Source organism: Scyliorhinus canicula, chromosome 10, assembly GCF_902713615.1.
Source record: "Scyliorhinus canicula chromosome 10, sScyCan1.1, whole genome shotgun sequence".
In the NCBI taxonomy this organism is placed as follows: Eukaryota; Metazoa; Chordata; class Chondrichthyes; order Carcharhiniformes; family Scyliorhinidae; genus Scyliorhinus; species Scyliorhinus canicula.
Genome location: NC_052155.1, coordinates 67,004,814 through 67,022,736, shown reverse-complemented (window position 1 = coordinate 67,022,736; position 17,923 = coordinate 67,004,814). Strand labels below are relative to the sequence as shown.

The 17,923-nt window shown below is 45.1% G+C and overlaps 1 pseudogene; it reads left to right on the top strand.

Annotated features, from left to right (window-relative positions):
• The first annotated feature begins 575 nt into the window (after positions 1 to 575).
• Positions 576 to 17,923, top strand: part of LOC119972431 — a 56,619-nt pseudogene continuing 39,271 nt past the window's right edge.

Here is a 17,923-nt window from a genome sequence, read left to right as displayed (position 1 = left end):
GGCTTTTAAAAACCTACACAGGAAACATTATTGTACTTTGTTGCCAATGTTTGTATCACTTATTCTCCTCCTCTGGAAGGCATTTATTTGTATCTGTGCCAAAGGCAGTTGCAAATGACCAGTGGCAATGTGTCCTGCATTGAGATCTCTTGAGATGTGTACATTCTAACTGACTGAAATCGGTCCCTTACCTGACATTTTTACACCAGAAAAGGAATTTCTGGCTAATTCTGCAGTCTAAACCAAGGAACGCTGAAGACCATTGTATACTGTCACTTGGCGAAGAACAACAAACCTAACACAGACCAGAAATTGAACTTATTTATTTTGAATTTTATATGCTCTGTTGCAAAATGTGTTTCCTTCAGTTGATCTAGTGATTAATAAAAACAAGGAAGTAACAATATCACATATTTTCTTAATGTCAAACATGAGTTCAAGTTAGGCTCAAAATGCTAATATGTTTGAGGCTAATACAAAGGTTTTAAATTCAGCCTATTTTTTAATTAATAAAAACATAACTAGAAATATTGATATTCTAAATTTCATGTTTTATCTGCTTTTCAGATTAGCAGATGGCGGATTGTGTGAGTAAGGTGGAAACTAAGCATTTCCTGTGAAAATCTATTAGATAAAGATGTCTTCTCTAAATCTGATCCACTTTGTGCACTCCTTCTAAATACTGGTGGCACTCAGTGGGTTGAGGTAATGAATATCTTTAAGCACCTTAACTTAGCCTATACATGTGAAAAAACATGATTATTATATTATACTCCTAGTCTCTTGACATTGACTGCTAATTGGGCAGTGTGATACTGTTTCTTGGTTGTAGCCTCACAGTTAATTCGGTGACCAATTCTACAGAAACATGTTTAAAAAAGGTCATGATTATTTGCTCGTTTCTACATTTATTGATCACTTTTTTTGTATTTTGTTTTCATACGTAATACTTTTTCCATCATTCAACAGAAGAATATGTTGGTGGAAGAGTTACTTCTTACTCCTCCCAGTATGCATTCATATTTTTCTTTACAGCAACCATATTCTTGGCCTTTGACTGACCGTTGATGCTAAAGAATGGGTAGTTTAATACTATGCATTGGGTAACCTGCTAAGAAATGTTTGTGATTGACCAAACTTAAGTGACTGATACTTTCCTAAATATTTTGTTACAGATAAAAGAGATATGGATTGACATATTAAAGCCAGTTTGGAACTTCTTTATCATTATATTTTATTATCTCCAGCTGTGGATTTTGGTTCTGCTGGAATAGGGCCAGTGTGCCATGGCTACTTTGTCTTCCTATGGACCGGAAGATTGTAATTTGGCTCCTACCTGGCTCGAAGATTTCCCTGGCATGGACTCGATTAACCGAATGGCCTCCTCCTGCATTGTAATGACTTCATGGGCAGAACTTTACAGTCCTGTCATGGTGGGGTGTCATTCAAACCAAGTCATTCAAAAGTCCATTGACTTTGGTGGGAATGGAAGATTTGCTGGCAGGAGGGGCTGTAAAGTTCTGCCCAATGGCTCTATATTGTGATTGGGTTTAGTTATTACAGGTTGACGAGATTATTGTATTGAAGGTTCATTGTCCTTTTAATCTTTCCTAGATTGGCCGTACAGAAATGGTTAAAAACTGTCTTGACCCAAAATTTTCAAAGAAATTCCTGATAGATTATTACTTTGAGCAAGTACAGAAACTGAAATTTGGAGTTTACGATATTGACAATGAAACTTTTGACCTGGGCGATGATGATTTTCTGGGAGAATTTGAATGTACTCTGGGTCAGGTAAATATAAATATTTCATTCTTCTATTGTTAAGACTGAGTACTCTAGCTGATTCTGCCAAAGCTGCTTGCTTTGTGTTTTAATCGTTCAAGTCAAAAAATAACTTTTCTTTCTCTGTGGTAATTATTATGCATTGCAGTAATTTTCATGCATAATTCTTGCATGGTGAAAAATGTTTCAAGTTATGGGTCAGAATTCTCTGCCCATTGCGATTTACTGTTCCTGCCAGTAGCGCATCCATGCCACGGGTTTCCCGGCAGTGTGGGGTGGCTTCAATGGGAAATCTCATTGACAAGCGGCAGGAGTAGAGAATCCCACTGCCAGCGAACAGCAGCACGTCAGAAAAACAGGACTGCGGGATCGGGAAATCCAGCCCATTATATCAATGTGTTGCGATTTATTGTACATTACTCTCTGCCTCACAGATCATCATCACGGCATTTCTGTATCCTGATGAATTTTGAAAAACATTGAAATCCAACTTATTCCCATATACATTGCTGAAGTTGATAAGACTTCTCTGGCTGATATTAAAGCTATTAAAGCTGATATTAAATCCTACCAATTAAGAGGCCATAACAAATTGAGGATGCTTTCAAGGGGCCATAAGACAGCTTCTTGGGTGGGCAAACGCATGGCAGGTGCGGTTTAGAACAGTAAATGTAGGGCGGGATTCTCTCAGCCTGGGGCCGGGCTGGAGAATCCCCGTGACCGTCGCGAATCATGCCACGTTGCCCCGACGCTGGCAACGCGATTCTCCGCAGAGCAGAGAGTCGGTGTTATCGATGCCAACGTGTTGCCGCGGCGCTGGTCACGGGCTGTTCTACGCGGCTGGCCTGCCGATTCTCGGCCCGGGATGGGCCGAGCAGCCGTCGTTAAAAATGCCGGGTCCTGCCAGCGCTGTCCACACCTGCTCTCAGCCAGCGGGACCTCAGCGTGTAAGGGTTGGGGGGGGCGATCTGGGGAGAGGGGGTCCAATGTGGCCTGGCCCGCGATCGGGGCCCACCAATCGGTGGGCCAGACTCTCTGGCTGGGGGCTTCCTTTCCTACGTGCCGGCCCCTGTTGTCCTGCGCAATGTTGCATCGGGACCGGCGTGCTGAAGGAAGCCACCTGCAGTTGCGCGCATTGGCGGCCAGAAGCCACTGGTGCATGCGCGGATCCCTGTGGCGCCCAGTTCATGTCGGGATCAGTAGCTGGAGCGGCGTGAACCGCTCCTGTGCTGTGCTGGCCCCCTGTAGGGGCCAGTAGTAGTCGTGGGGTTGGCCCGTTGACGCCGTCATAAAATGCGACGGCGTGGACACTCTGCTGCGTGGGTAGAGAATCCCACCCGTGAAGTTTGGGAAATTAAGGCTCTGTTGTACAGGTCACTATAACCGTTGTCCTCTTGTTAATATTGATCTGCTTTTGTCATTTTGAACTTCACCATTGCAACTTTTTTGAAGTTCAGCATGTGCAGTGTTTGTATTTTAGGTTTAATGCTTAAGGAAAATTCAGCTGATTGGCACAGAGCTTTTCTTTATATCCTAATTAGTATGATAACATAATAATACATGTTTTTTAATTGTTTTGCAGATTGTCTCCAGCAAGAAATTGACCAGACCCCTTGTGCTGCATAATGGGAAGCCGGCAGGGAAAGGAACAATCACGGTACAGACCCAAATGCCTCATGTTGTTGCTAGAGCTTGATGGTGGTCAAGTGAACCCTAAAATTCTGATGGTTTGTTGCACCAGTAGAACTTCTGCACAAAGTCAATTGACCACCATCCGGCCTCGGGAGACTGTCTGTGTGGAGTCTGCACTTTCTCCCCGTGTCTGCGTGGGTTTCCTTCGGGTGCTCCAGTTTCTTCCCACAGTCCAAAGATGTGCAGGTTAGGTGGATTTAGTGGGATGCTCTTTCAGAGGGTCGGTGCAGACTCGATGGGTTGAATGGCCTCCTTCTGCACTGTAGGGAATGCATGATTGACTTCCAACCCTCAGATCTTTAGATATCATGTGCCACTTCATCCAGATATTTGTTAAGTGAGGCAGAAGTTTTGAACGAGACTTTTATAAATCAGGTCAGCCATTGTGTGGCTGCTTTATCAGGGAGGGGTGGGGAATTGAGATTGCTCTCAATCACATCTGTTGTAAGGTCTGGGCCTGGTTCCAGATATAAAAAGTTACTTTTACATTGTCACGGAAGCAGACCATCCTTTGCAATTATATAGCAACATGCTAAAGACAGAGCTAAGCAATCCCACAATCAGTGGATCAGATCAGTTCTGCCACATCCAGTCATGAATGGTAGTGGAAAAATAAACGCCAGTAAGTAGATACTCAATAAACATCATTATTCTCAATGATGGGGAGGCCAACATCAATGTAATATTCTTTTAAGGGGTTGCAGCATGACATCACACATTGTGTCATGCGATCCAGTTTAAGTTTCATTTTTACTTGGGTACCATCACATGTTTGAAATGGCTACATTGGCAGTAATGAGGGATTTATTATTGGAGGGGCAGTTTGTGAGTCTTGAGGGGTTAGCAGAGAAGTACGGATTAGCGCAGTCGAAAGGATTCAGATATTTGCAAGTACAGAAGTTTGTTCGGAAGATTTTTCTGACCTTCCTAGTATTGGCCATCATTGGTGGAGAGGGTACTGTCATTGGTGGGAGTGGAAAACGGGAGTACTTCAGGAATTTAGGAAGAATTCTGGCAAAGGACACAGCAATGCTGGAGGGCATTATGGGCCAAGTGGAGGAAGAACTGGGGGGGGAAGTGGGAGATGGGGGGTGAACACCTGTGGAGGGTGAATGTCCCCGTCATGTGCAAGGCTCGGGCTTATACAACTAAAGGGGTGGTGCATCGAACATAGTTCACAAGGTCAGATGAGTCGGGTATTTGAGTGGGTAGAAGATCAGTCTGAGCGGTGTGGATTGGCCCAGTGAATTATGTACATATGTTCTGGGCATGTCTTGAGTTAGCAAACGTTTGGGGTTCCTTCTTCAGCATCATGTTGGCGACTTTAACAAAGGTAATTGGAACCCTGATTCCCAAGAGGCCATTTTTCGAGGTGTCGGACCTGCGGGAATTGCAGATGGCAGATGTTATAGCCTTTGTCTGGCTGATTGCACGCAGGCGAGTTCTGTTGGGGAGGAGGTCAGCTTCTCCACCCAGCACTTCGGTGGTGGCTGGGGACCTCCTGGAATTTTTGTACCTTGAGAAAAGTAATACACGTTGAGAGGTTAGATTGGGAGGGTTTACACAGGATGGTAGCCATTTTTCAAATGTTAGGGGAGTGGGATAGGGGTGATGGTTTTGGGGAGTTATTATCAATTTTGTGTTTTTGTATTTATATATTCAAAAAAATGTTCAATAAAAATATATATATATTTAAAAATACACCCACGGTGCTGTTTGGAAGAGTCCCAGGATTTTGATCCAGTGTCTTTGATGGAAAGGCAATATAGTTCCACATTAGGATGGTGTGTAGCTTAGATGAGAACATGGTGGCGTTCCCAAGTACCCGCTGGTAGGTAGTGCAGGTTTGGAAGGTGCTGTCAAATGAGCCTTGGTGAGTAGCTGCAGTGAATCCTATCTATGGTACACATTGTTGCCACTGTGCATTGGTGGTGGGGGGAGTGAATGTTCATGGATGTGGTGCCAATCAAGTGGGCTGCTTTGTCCTGGTTGGTGTTGAGGCTTTTGAGTTTTGTTCGCCCAGGCAAATGAAGAATATTCCATCAGGGCGTGTCTACTTAGTGCAGCAGAGAGCGCATCAGTCTGCTAAGGTGCTGAGTTGAGTTCTCGGGGTTACAGTGGAGTTAGTGCACATTCTTTGTGGGAGATTATGGTGTAGGGGTAATGTTGCTGGACTAATAATCTGGAAACTCCGGCTAATGCTCTGAGGACATGGGTTCAAATCCAACCATGGCAGCTTGTGGAATTTGAATTCAGTTAGTAAAATCAATGGGGTGGGGCAGTTCTCCCCTGTCCTGCACCCAACATACCTCCTGCCATCCCCGGAGAATAGCGGGAGAGCCCCTAAACTGGGTATGCACTGGGCGCTGAATGGAACATGATGCTCCCGGCCCGTGGCACCGGATCCCACGCTGGGCGTGAACCAGACTCAGATATTTAAATGAGTATTTAAAACTAATTTAAAATATGAATTTCCAGGTTTAGCCAGAATCTCCTGGCTCCCGGGATTCTCTGCCCCCGCTGGTGCAGCGGTGAAGCCAGCGGGAATCAATACAGTCTCCATCAATGGAGACTGCCAGGTTGGCACTACTCAAAATGGCGGCTCTATACCAGAATCCCGTGAGCTCCCCACCATGCAGAAATTTGCGTCGAAGGGAGAGGAAATTGCTCCTAGGTAATGCTCCTGTCGCCGGCGGCAGACCAATAATGATACTAATCCAGTCTTTCGAATGGGGAATCCTGCCCCCGAATAGAAAAATTAGTCTCAATAATGGTAACCATTAACCTATTATCAATTGTCATTACTGGAAGCAGATGGGGTTTTTTGTTGGGAAGGAAATCTACTGGTTACTGGCCTACATGTGACTACAATCCTACAGCATTGTGATTGTCTCTTAACTGTCCACTGAAATAGCCTGGCACGCTTCTGAGTTAAAGGGGATGGGAAACAATTGCTGGCCAGAACACTCACATCCCATGAAAGAATTTTTTAAAAAATCACATGCCTACATGTGCCTTGTAGATGGTGAACAGTCTTTGGGGACATAGGAGTTAAGTTACTCATTTCAGAACTCCCAGCCTCTGACCTGCTCATGTAGCCACAGTATTTATACGGCTGGTCCAGTTCAATTTGGCACTAATGTGGTGCAGATGTAACTTGCCACTTCCCAGCCCAAGCTTGAATTAAATGAAAAATGAAAATTGCTTATTGTCACGAGTAGGCTTCAATGAAGTTACTGTGAAAAGCCCCTAGTCGCCACATTCCGGCGCCTGTTCAGGGAGGCTGTTACGGGAATCGAACCGTGCTGCTGGCCTGCCTTGGTCTTCTTTCAAAGCCAGCAATTTAGCCCAGTGTGCTAAACAGCCCCATATGTTTTCCCAATCTTGATGCATATGGAAATGGACTGCTTCAGCATCTGAGGAGTTGGGAATGGTTCTGAACACTGTTGATCAGCGAACATCCCCAGCAGCTGAAGGTGGTTCGGCCTAAGACAATACCCTGAGGAACTCCTGCAATGATGTTCTGGCCTAAGATGATTTGACCCACAGAAACCACAACCACCTGCCTTTGTGCTAGGTATGATTCCAACCAGCGAACAGTTTCCCCCCCGATTCCCATTAACTTCCATGAAAGGAAAATACTGCTGACGCTGGAAATCTGCAATAAAAATAGAAAATACTGGATAAACTCAGCAGGTCTGGCAGGATCATGGGAGAGAAACATAGTTGAGTCCATATGACATTTCTACAGATGCTTCTCTTTTCACAGATGCTGCAGACCTCTGAATTTATTCCACATTTCCCATTACTTCAATGTTGCTAGGGCTCCCTAATGCCGCGGGTCGGTTAAAATGGCATCAAGGGCTGTGACTCTTGCCTCAGTCTCTGTAGTTCAGCTCTTTTGATCATGTTTGTGACCAAAGACTGTAATAGGGTCAGGAGCCCGAGTGACGCTGGGGAAATAAACGGAGTGTCCGTGAGCAGGTTATTGCTATAAGTGCTGCTACCGAGTGCTGTTGATAACCCCTGCATGACGAAACCGTGCATCACTTGACTATGATTGAAAGGGAGCTGTTGGGTGGTAATTGGCCAGGTTGGATTTGTCCTGCTTCCTGTGGGCAGGACAGACTGAGCATTTTCCACATTGTTGGATAGATGCAGTTTTATATCTGGTACAGCTTGACTTTTTAATTAATAATCTTTATTGTCACAAGTAGGCGTACATTAACACTGCAATGAAGTTACTGTGAAAAGCCCCTAGTCGCCACATTCCGGCGCCTGTTCGGGTACACAGAGGCAGAATTCCGAATTCTCAGCTGGTACGGGAATTGAATCCGACTGCTGGCCTTGTTCTGCATCACAAACCAGCTGTCTAGCCCACTGAGCTAAACCTGCTGAAGAGATGTGCTTTTCCAGAAGGCAGGAGATTTTGATAGCCCTGTCTGTAAGTCTTTCTTGGTTAACCAAATATGAGCAGCACAGCTGATTTTCTGGGAGCAGGTTACCTCTGACTCTAAAATGCAGGTAGTTTCTGGGTCAGAAAGATCATTAATGGAGAAGAGAAGTAAGTGGATTGTTAGATAATGCATCCTTTTTGTAAAATGCATCTCTTTATTTTATCCACTCTAGATTTTTGCAGAAGAAGTAAAAGATAACCGAGTGGTCAACTTTGAAGTTCAAGCACGCAAGCTGGATAAAAAGGTAGAACATATTTTTTAAAAATAAATCACTACTGCTGTACAAGGTTTGTTTTATTGGAAGTTATTAGTTTACACTGTTATATTTAAAACAAAAAATCTCTTTAACTAACCTGGGGTGTTTTACTTCTGTTACTTGTAATGAACAGGATTTCTGGGGGAAATCAGACCCTTACTTAGAATTCTGCAAACAGACGGAAGATGGAAAATGGCAAATGGTGCACAGGACAGAGGTGAGAAAAGTTTTCTGAAAGATATAATGATTCTTTCCATTCCATATCACTCATAAGAGACGTACTGCTTCATACAATGTTCTGATTCTATATAAATAGTAGGGTAATGGTCACTTTTTTCTCACACAATTCATATCTAACTGGCCTGCTTATAGTAAGATTATGAGGCAGTGACAATATTACAGGTCAAGGTTTTAAATCAAAGTACACTTATTTGTGCTGCATTAAAGAACTGAGGTTATTACTGCTCATCATTACATTAAAACTGGGCTACAGATTTTGAGTGTGTCGGAGCTTAATTTCACATTAGCCAGTTTAAAATGAATTACCAGTATCTTGAACTGATTTCCTGTAACCCTAGTCTTTTAATCCAAAAGGGTGAGTAGATATGTGATATCAGGTTTCTTGTAAAAGACAAATATAAGAAGGCTAATTTTCTGTGGACTTTCCCATCACATCCTCCGTTACGAAGACAGGACTCGCCTTGGACAGAATTCAATTCCATCCTTGAGAGTAGGCTGGGAGGCGCGAGGGGGGGAGGGCACTTAAAGGTGGAGGAAAAGAAGAGGTTGAGTGACCATCATTGCCATCATTGTCCATTGAGGATGGCCTTCCCGTCCAGAGGCCAATTGAGGCCCTTTCAATGGCCAGTTAAGGGGGTCCATGTGAACACATAATTGATTGTGACATGGCAGGTTCAGAGCGCAGTTCATAGAACCCAGGATTCCATATACTTCATCAATAGGCGAAAAGACTACTAGGATGAATATAGGAATTTCAGATGTATTGCATTATACGTATTGGTGCAGTAAGGGTTAAAAACCTTGGGTTAGTGTGTGTTTGACTGGATGAAATCAATGTTTTAAAAGATTCTTAATTTGTAAGGCAACAAAGCTTTTAAGAGCCATAGGTGCAGTTAACGCACCGGAAAAAGTTTGGGCTGGGTGCAATTTTGTTTTGCTTAAGAGGAGTTCATTAATTTTCAGCTTGGTGAGACAATGTCCATTCAGGATGGAGCTAAGTTACCGACTTTTGATCAACCGCCTTCAGTTCAGGCCCTGAGCTGAATGAAGCTGTGTACAGAAGTGAGGAAGTTCTGCTCTCACTATAGGTTAGTTAAAGAGATTAACAGTATTTAAAGCAGTGTAGCCTTGTCTGAGGGTTAGTTGAACAGCTTTTGAGATATACAGCCAGAATTTGGATTGGATTGGATTGGATTGGATTTGTTTATTGTCACGTGTACCGAGGTACAGTGAAAAGTATTTTTCTGCAAGCAGCTCAACAGATCATTCAGTACATGGGAAGAAAGGGAATTAAACAGAATTCAAGAAATACATGAGAATACATTAATAGGGCAACCAAATATACAATGTAACTACATAAGCATTGGCATCGGATGAAGCATACATGGGTGTAGTGTAATGAGGTCATGCCATAAGAGGTCACTTCAGGAGTCTGGTGACAGTGGGGAAGAAGCTGTTTTTGAGTCTGTTCGTGCGTGTTCTCAGACTTCTGAATCTCCTGCCGATGGAAGAAGTTGGAAAAGTGAGTAAGCCGGGTGGGAGGGATCCTTATTATGCTGCCCGCTTCCCCCGGCAGCGGGAGGTGTAGATTGGAATCAATGGATGGGAGGCAGGTTCGGTGATGGACTGGGCGGTATTCACGACTCTCTGAAGTTCCCATTGCGGTCCTGGGCCGAGCAGTTTGCCATACCAGGCTGTGATGCAGCCCGATAGGATGCTCTCTATAGTGCATTTGTAAAAGTGGTACGGGTTAATGTGGGACATGCCGAATTTCCTTAGTTTTCCTGAGGAAGTATAGGCGCTTGTTGGCTTTCTTGGTGATAGCGGTCAACGTGAGTGGACCAGGATAGATTTTGGTGATTTCTGACGGGAGTCAGATCTTTTCTGTAAAGTAGTATCATACTAAAGTAGTGGAATAAAGTTAGCAATTAAGAGTATTGTTATGGAAGCACGGTTGCCCAAGTGGATAGGTTTCACAGCGTCAGGTCCACGTTCGATTCCCCGCTGGGTCAATGTCAGCACGTTCTCCCTTGTGTTGCGTGGGATTCCGCCGGCTTCCTCCCACAGTCCAAAGACGTGTACGCTAGGTGGATTGGCCATGATAAATTGCCCTGAGTGACCAAACAGGTTAGGAGGGATTATTGGGTTACGGGTCTAGGCTGGAAGTGAAGGCTTAAGTGAGTCGGTGCAGACTCGATGGGCCGAATGGCCTCCTTCTGCATCTGTAAGTTCTATTCATTGTATTGAGAAGTATTGTGTAAGGAGGTAATTGTAACTTATTTTTCTGTGTAATGTTAAAGATTTTAATACCGTGTTCGTAATAAAGGTTGTTTTAATAAACCATATCCCTAGTTCTTCGTGCACGCACTCTTTCAAGTGATACAGTTTAAATAGGGAGGGACTGGAAAGGCTCTTGCAGTTGCAGATATTTTCCTGGGGTGTGGATGAGATCACTTGGGGAGCGGGTTTACAGAAGGTGACTAAAAACGAAAACTGTTGGGTTTGGCAGACAAGCTGCAATTAACTTTATCTGAATGGATTAGGGTTTAGAAGATGAGTACAAACATAGTTCCGCAGTTACATTTGTCAGAGATACAGCTTGAATCATTAGGCATTACTAGAATTCATTAGGAATGAAACACTTAAAGATTCAGGAAAAAAGAGAGTGGCTAGGCAGGGGAAAAGAAAAGGAGAGAGTACTATGGCAGAAGAAAAACAATAAGAGAGGGCAGAGAAGGAAAAAGAGAGGTCTTCAAAGGAAGATGGAAAGGGTGGCATGGTGACTCATTGGTTGCACTGTTGCATACAACTCTCGGTCACTGTCCATGTGGAGTTTGCACATTCTCCCTGTTTCTGTGCGGGTTTCATCCCCACAACCCAAAGTTTGTGCAGGTTAGATGTATTGGCCACACTAAATTGCCCCCCTTAATTTGAAAAAAATTATTGAGTACTCTAAATTTAAAAAAGAAATGGGAAAGGAGGAAACCTGAGGTAGAAATAGAAAGATTGGCAAGGAATGAAGGGATCAGAAGCAAGAGAGAGAAGCAAAGAGAATGAATTTAACTCGGGAAATTGGTACTGCACAAGAGAACAGCTACAGAAAATGTTGAGTTAACATTTAAAGCCGTGCAGACTGTCTGAGGACAAATGGGAGGTGAAAACAGCCAGTTGAAACAGCTTTTGAAGATATACAGCCAGAATTTCTGAAGGGAAATCTGAAAGGCATCAGCTAAGGAAGTCTCGAAGAAAGAAAAACATTTCCTAGTCAAACGCCTCGTGGTCATATTAAGTGCATATGAGCTCGTGCCAGAAGCTTATAGACAGAAGTTTAGATATCTAAGGAAAGAACCAGGTCAGACTTGTATAGAATTTGAAAGAATGCTGTTAAGTGGATAATAGCTTTAAAAATAGACCAAACATATGACACTCTTAGGGAAACAACTATTTTGGAAAAATATAAAGATTCACTCCCTGCAGTGGTGAGAACTCATGTGGAAGAGCAAAGGGTTAAAACTGCTAGACTGGCAACAGAAATGGCAGATGATTTTGAATTTGTTTACAAAATTTGGTTTATAACATCAATTTTAGTCAGTTAAAAACTGGGGAAATGAGAAATTCACTGGTCGAAAAGGCAATGGAGATATAAAGAAGAGTTTGTCTCAGGTTAAAAAGGAACAGAGATAAGAAAACTTAAATGTTTTCATTGTAATAAGGTTGGACACATGGGCCGCAATTCTCCGCAAAAACGATGGGTGGGAGAATAGCGGGAGGTCCGCTCCCGCACCTCCTGCTATTCTCCCACCCACCCAAAATGGCGTGTCCGGTTTTCCGACACACCGTTCGGAGAAACGCCGGCGGCCCGCGATTCTCCGGCCCGGATGGGCCGAGCGGCCTGTCGTTCCCGACCTGTTCACGACGGTAGCAACCGCACCTGGTTGCTGCCGTCGTGAACATGGCGAGCCAGGTAAGTGTGGGGCCTAGGGGGGGCGGATCGGGGATCGAGCACCACGACCGTGCTCGGGAGGGGATGGGCCCGCGATCGGTGCCCACCGATCGTCGGGCCGGCGTCTCAAGGGGACGCACTCTTTCCCCTCAGCCGCCCCGCATGATGGGCGGCTGAGGGGAAAGAAGGCAACCGCGCATGCGCGGGTTTGAGCTGTCCAACCCACGCATGCGCGGCTGACGTCATTAGGCACCGCCACGGCGTCATTCTTGGCGCTCCGGGCCTTGAAGCCAGGGACAAGGCCCGGCCGCCGAGTGTCCCGGTATGGCCTGCCTATCCCCCCCCGGGTAGGGGAGAATAGGGGGCTGGGAGAGGCTTCCGATGCCGTTGTGAACCTCGCCAGGTTTCATGACAGCGTCGGGCCTTGCGGAGAATTCCGCCCATGGAGTCGCAGTGTTGGTATCTTAAAAAAAGACAGACTCATTAAAACAAGCTAAGCTAGTTTATTGAAGTTGGAAGAAAAACCATGGTTCCAGTGGAAGAGGTGCAATAGAGTGTAGACAGAGCTTGTTCAGAGGTTGGTGGATAAGCAGGTGCCAGATCTTTTTAAATATATTATTTGTGATGGGAAGGTTTACTCACGTGTGCAAGGTGGAGTAGGTCAGGAAATTAAGATCTTAAGGCGTCCAGGGACAATTCAGTCTTTACTGGTGAGTATAATTAGATGTAATTCGGAAGAAGTGTTGCCAGAAAACGAGGTAATGTGTGGAATGAGTGGTGAGAGAAGTAGTGTCTCACTATGTAAAGTTTAGTTAGAGAGTCTGGTGAAAAGTGGTGAAGTGATGGTAGGAGTAATAGAAACATTGCCTTTTTTAAGGGTACAATTTATCTTGGGTAATGATTTGGCTGAATCGTAGGTGGTGCCTACTGTGGTTGAAAAGCCGGTGGTAAGTCAGACAACTGAGGTGTTGCAAGAAGCATATCCTGGGGTGTTTAGCTCACTTGGCTAGACAGCTGGTTCATGTTGCAGAGCAAGGCCAGAAATGTGCGTTAAATTCCCGTACCGGCTGAGGTTATTCATGAAGGCCTCACTTTCTCAACCTTGCAACTCGCCTGAGCTGTGGTGATCCTCCGGTTAAATCACCACCAGTCAGCTCTCCCCCTCAAAGATAAAAGCAGCCTATGGTCACCTGGGACTATGGCGACTTTATCACACCTTTACCAAAACATTGGGAAGAGATTAACTAGGGTTGGTGAGTCAGCTAGAAAACATATCAAATTGCCACAACATGGTGAAAAAAGAGACGGATAAGGAACTTCAAAGGCCCCCTGGCCTCCGATCCGCCCGTTGCCACGCTAATATCCTGACCAACTGGAGCATATTAGTGCCATGACGTCGGGACTTCGGCCGGTCGGGGTTGGAGGATGTCGGAGTAGGCCTCTGGCAATGGCCCCAGGCGGCACACCGTACTCCCTGAGTAAGCCCATTTCTGCACGCAGAATCGGCGAACTGGCGCCAGTCCCGTTTCTGCGTCAAACTGGAATCTCTGCCATGGTGCCGGCCGCGATTTTGGTGTCTGGGTGCGGAAAATCCAGCCCAATGAGTTTCGAATTGGCGTTACACCATTTTGACATTTATGTTGCTAACAATTCATTGGAGACAATTGTATATACAAAGCTATAATTCGTTAAAGTTATGAGAAAAATTTAAGAAGTATCCAAGACACCTCTATACAGTACGTATATCTGAGTACGAACTGTTTTTCAAAGTGGATTGGGATCTGTGATGGTTTTATTATTGAATGAAAATAAAGTACAAAAGACAAAGAAAAGTACAGCACAGAACAGGCCCATCGGCCCTTCCAAGCCTGTGCCGACCATGCTGCCCGACTAACCTACAATCTTCTACACTTCCTGGGTCCGTATCCCTCTATTCCCATCCTATTTATGTATTTGTCAAGATGCCTCTTAAATGTCACTATCGTCCCTGCTTCCACCTCCTCCTCCGGCAGGGAATTCCAGGCACCCACTACGCTCTGTGTAAAAAAACTTGCCTCATACATCTACTCTAAATCTTGCCCCTCATACCTTAAACCTATGCCCCCTAGTAATTGAACCCTCTACCCTGGGGACAAGCCTCTGCCTATCCACTCTGTCTATGCCCCTCATAATTTTGTAGACCACTATCAGGTCGCTCCTCAACCTCCATCGTTCCAGTGAGAACAAACCGAGTTTATTCAACCGCTCCTCATAGCTAATGCCCGCCATACCAGGCAACATCCTGGCAAATCTCTTCTGCACCCTCTTTAAAGCCTCCACATCCTTCTGGTAGTGTGGCGACCAGAATTGAACACTATACTCCAAGTATGGCCTAACTAAGGTTCTAAACAGCTGCAACATGACTTGCCAATTTTTATACTCAATGCCCTGGCCAATGAAGACAAGCATGCCGTATGCCTTCTTGACTACCTTCTCCATCTGTGTTGCCCCTTTCAGTGACCTGTGGACCTGTACACCTAGATCTCTCTGACTTTCAATACTCTTGATGGTTCTACCATTCACTGTATACTCCCTACCTGCATTAGACCTTCCAAAATGCATTACCTCACATTTGTCTCGATTAATCTCCATCTGCCATCTCTCCTCCCAAGTCTCCAAAAGATCTAACTCCTGCTGTATCCTCTGACAGTCCTCATCGCTATCCGCAATTCCACCAACCTTTGTGTCGTCTTCAAACTTACCAATCAGACCAGTTTAATTTTCCTCCAAATCATTTATATATACTACAAACAGCAAAGGTCCCAGCACTGATCCCTGCGGAACACCACTAGTCAATAGCCTCCAATTAGAAAAGCACCCTTCCATTGCTACTCTCTGCCTTCTATGACCTAGCCAGTTCTGTATCCACCTTGCCAGCTCACCCCTGATCCCGTGTGGACTTCACCTTTTGTACCAGTCTACCATGAGGGACATTGTCAAAGGCCTTACTGAAGTCCATATAGACAACATCCACTGCCCTACCTGCATCAATCATCTTTGTGACCTCTTCGGAAAACTCTATCAAGTTAGTGAGACATGACCTCCCCTTCACAAAATCATGCTGCCTCTCACTATACGTCCATTTGCTTCCAAATGGGAGTAGATCCTGTCTCGAAGAATTCTCTCCAATAATTTCCCTACCACTGATGTTAGGGCTCACTGGCCTGTAGTTCTCCGGATTATCCTTGCTTCCCTTCTTAAACAAACGAACAACACTGGCTATTCTCCAGTCCTCTGGGACATCACCTGAAGACTGAGGATAAAGATTTTTGTCAAGGCCTCAGCAATTTCCTCTCTAGCCTCCTTCAGTATTCTGGGGGAGATCCCATCAGGCCCTGGGGACTTATTTACCTTAATATTTTTCAAGATGCCCAACACCTCGTCTTTTTGGATCTCAATGTGACCCAGGCTATCTACACACCCTTCTCCAGACTCACATCCACCAATTCCTTCTCTTTGGTGAATACTGATGCAAAGTATTCATTTAGTACCTCACCCTTTCCTCTGGCTCCACAGATAGATTCCCTCACCTGTCCTTCAGTGGCCAACCCTTTTCCTGGCTACCCTCTTTTTTACATAGAATTTACAGCGCAGAAGGAGGCCATTCGGCCCATCGAGTCTGCACCGGCTCTTGGAAAGAGCACCCTACCCCCTACCCAAGATCAACACCTCCACCCTATCCCCATAACTCAGTAACCCCACCCAACACTAAGGGCAATTTTGGACATTAAGTGCAATTTATCATGGCCAGTCCATCTAACCCGCACATTTTTGGACTGTGGGAGGAAACCGGAGCACCCGGAGGAAACCCACGCACACACGGGGAGGATGTGCAGACTCCGCACAGACAGTGACCCAAGCCGGAATCGAACCTGGGACCCTGGGAGCTGTGAAGCGATTGTGCTATCCACATGCTACCGTGCTGCTTTTTATGTATGTGTAAAAAGCCTTGGGATTTTCCTTAACCCTATTTACCAATGACTTTTTGTGACCCCTTCTAGCCCTCCTCACTCCTTGCTTAAGTTCCCTCCTACTTTCCTTATATTCCACATAGGCTTTGTCTGTTCCCAGGTTTCTAGCCCTGACAAATGCCTCAGTTTTCTTTTTGACAAGGCCTGCAATATCTCTTGTTATCCAAAGTTCCTGAAATTTGCCGTATTTATCCTTCTTCCACACAGGAACATGCCGGTCCTGAATTCCTTTCAACTGACGCTTGAAAGCCTCCCAAATGTCAGATGTTGATTTATCTGAGTTACCTGGACGTTTTGCTTCAGGAGGCAGTCACACCCGGTAGATTAAGTAATTCAAATTCAGTAAGTGTTCAGGAAAAACAGGGTGTGATTGTAAGTGAGGCAGGTAGGGGGATTCGGAGTTCAGGAGCAGAAGCGTCAGCCCTTGACCTTGTCCAACAGGTATGAGATTCTTGCTCCCTGTGCGGATGAGGAAAAGGGCTGTGGACAGGATGAACCAGCTGACCAAGACGCCATGGTGCAAAAGGCCATTCAAGATGGGGGAGCAAAAAGACAAGTAGTTGTTATAGGAGATTCTATAATTAGAGGGACAGATAATATCCTTTGCAAGCCGGATAGGGAGTCCCGCATGGTGTGTTGCCTGCCCGGTGCCAGGGTGCGGGACATCTCCAACCGGCTTGAAAGGATACTGGAGTGGGAGGGGGAGGATCCAGTTGTTGTGGTCCACGTTGGGACTAACAACACAGGCAAGGCTAGGGCGGAGGACCTGTTTGGGGATTATCAAGCACTAGGAAGGAAATTGAAGAACAGGTCCTCGAGGGTCATAATCTCCGGATTACTGCCCGAGCCACGTGCTAATTGGCATAGGGATAAGAAAGTTATGGAAGTAAACACGTGGCTAAGGGATTGGTGCGGGAAAGTAGGATTCCATTTCATGGGGCATTGGCACCAGTTTTGTAACCAGGGGGATCTGTACCGTTGGGACGGCCTCCACCTGAACCGATCTGGAACCAGTGTTCTAGCGAAAAGGATAAATAAGGTGGTCAGTAGGACTTCAAACTTCTGAGTCGGGGGGAAGGGAAAACGACAGGGAGTAGGGAGTTAAATGGAAGGATAAGCAGCAGGTTAGCACGTGTACAGGTGGGTTTAAGTTCAAGGCAGACTAGGAATGAAGCAAAAAGGAAGGATAACTTAGGACATCTCATGATGTCCAATTTCTCTAATAATGATAAGAAAGTCAGCATTAAGGCACTTTACCTGAATGCTCGTAGCATTCGTAACAAAGTTGATAAATTAACGGCACAAATCATCGCGAATGAATATGACTTGATAGCCATTACGGAGACATGGTTCCAGGATGGTCACGACTGGGAGTTAAATATCCAGGGGTACCAGACGTTTCGGAGGGATAGACAGGTATGTAAGGGAGGTGGAGTAGCACTAATAATCAAGGATGACATCAGGGTGGCATTGAGGGATGATATAGGTTCTATGGAGAATGAGGTTGAATCCATTTGGGTAGAAATGAGAAATTCTAAGA